Source organism: Petaurus breviceps, unplaced genomic scaffold (genome assembly GCF_028583685.1).
Source record: "Petaurus breviceps papuanus isolate PSGF00001 unplaced genomic scaffold, PetGlider_PUasm1.0 209, whole genome shotgun sequence".
Classification (NCBI taxonomy): domain Eukaryota; kingdom Metazoa; phylum Chordata; class Mammalia; order Diprotodontia; family Petauridae; genus Petaurus; species Petaurus breviceps.
Genome location: NW_027185854.1, coordinates 736057 through 738178, shown reverse-complemented (window position 1 = coordinate 738178; position 2122 = coordinate 736057). Strand labels below are relative to the sequence as shown.

General features: G+C 41.2%; 1 protein-coding gene across 1 annotated transcript in view; it reads right to left on the bottom strand.

Annotated features, from left to right (window-relative positions):
• LOC138165480 (transforming growth factor beta receptor type 3-like) overlaps window positions 1–2122 on the bottom strand; it is a 229004-nt gene that overhangs the window by 63374 nt on the left and 163508 nt on the right. The window lies entirely within an intron of this gene.

Genomic DNA, 2122 nt, shown 5'->3' with positions numbered 1-2122 from the left:
AGCAGGTAATAGGAAAGGAAAGGGACAACAAGAAATGGTAAGTAAACACTCACAGGATGGCCAAGGAACCTTCAGAACTCCTATCAATACAGCCATCAGTGAAGACCTCAGAAGAAATACCAGGAAGTTTGCTTCCAGTCTCTGGACACAGAAGCCATAGCATTATAGTTTAGAGCTGGAAAAGACCTGTAACGGTCTCATTTTAAGATGAGGAAACTGAAGTACAGAGAGGTGAGTGAGTTGCCCAGTGGTACACAGAGTAAGTGCCCGAGGCAGGATCTGAACCCAGGTCATCATGCGTCCAAGTTGAGTACACAATCCACTCTGCCATGCTGCTAAGACACACATCTTAAGACAAACCCAATGTGTTGACTTATTATCTTGAATGTACTTATTTGTTAAAAAGAAAGGCTTCCCTCGGGGGCAAGAGGAAATAACAGAGATGAAAAAAGAATGAAAAGAGCACCAATAAAATATTTGAAAAACATTTTTAATAATTAAAAAAAAATTTTTAAATAATTGACAGATGCCAAATGATGTAATTGTTTTCCTCATCCAAGTTCACGGACTCCCTGAAATTGATCCACAGACCTTGTGGACCTTGGGTTAAAATCCAGCATAGTGTCTGGCACACAGTAGGCAATTTTTTTACTGAATTGGATTGAATTGAATGAATGAAATGAAAGAATGAAAGAAAAGCATTCACCAAGTACTTATTATGTAAGAGGCATTGAATGAAAAAAGCATTTATTAATCATCTGTTATGTCTCAGGTACTGGGTTAGGCACCAGGGACACAAACAAAAATAAGCAAGATCGTCCCTGTTCTCAAAGAGCTTCAAGTCATCAATTGTGGAGGATGATATGGAAAGCGGGCTCAAAGCCATTCACCATTCTGGATGCCATCTAGCTATCTTGGTCTTCATGTGATGCCCCAAACTGAACACTACAGATATGGTCTGACAGTGGAAGAATGCAGTGGGACCATAATTTCATTCAACCAATCAACAAACATCGATTAAGCACCTACTGTGTGCCGACGTACTAAGCACTTGTTCGTTTCTAGAAACTATGTCCCTCTTAATGTAACCCAAGATCCCAATAGAAGCTTTTGTGGGGGGGGGGGGAAGGAACTAATTCACATGCTAAATAAGCTTGTAGTCCACTAAAACCTCCAGATCTTCCTTCAAAACTAGCATTAATAAGTGCTCACTAAATTCTCTTTCATGCAGTCCAGTCATCTAAACATTCCTCTTCCATCCTATACTTGTGAGAAATGACTTTTTTTTATCCAAACATAAGACTTTACATTTATCTCTATTTTTAAATTTCATTTTATTAATCAATTCGGCCCAATCCCCTTACCCCATCAGAGGCTGCACCACCTATCAGCTAGGTAGCACAGTGTCTAGAGCTCTGAGCCTGGAGCCAGAAAGAGCTGGGTTCAAATCCCTCCTCATCAGGAGGACCTGCCTCCAAATCCAGCTTGAGATACTAGCTGTGTGACCCTGGGCAAGTCACCTGACTCAGTTTGCCAAAGAGAGTTGGGACAGGACTGAAATGATGCAGCAGCAACAACCATCCTGTGATAAAAAGGCTCAGCTGATTCGGGTGTTTGTTCTAGGGGTAGTTCCAGATCCACCGTTTCTTTTGGTCTTTTATAGCCCTTGTGGCCACTGAAATTACCCCACAAAGAAACACACACATTCAGAACCGATTTTCAAGGCAAAATGGTAACAAATCAGTGGATTTGGGTGGGTGGGTGGGGAGTCCTTGCTTTCTTATGGATGACCAGATCACAGACTTTGATCTAGAAGGGACTTTCAAGGACAATCAAGTACAACTCTGTCGTTTAAAAGATAAGGAAACTGAGGCAGAGAAAAGTTAAGTGACTTGACCAGGGTCACACAGCTAATTAGCATATGAATCACAATTTTAATTCAGGTCTTCCTGACTCTAGAACTTGTATGTTAACCACAGAGTTACCAAACTAAATCTTCCACACAAACGAAAATGTTGAAATAGGCTATTGGGATCTGTGAAATGATAGTTATAATAATAATGAATAAAGGGGGCGGGCGGCTAGGTGGGGCAGTGAATAGAGCACCCAACCTGGAGTCAGG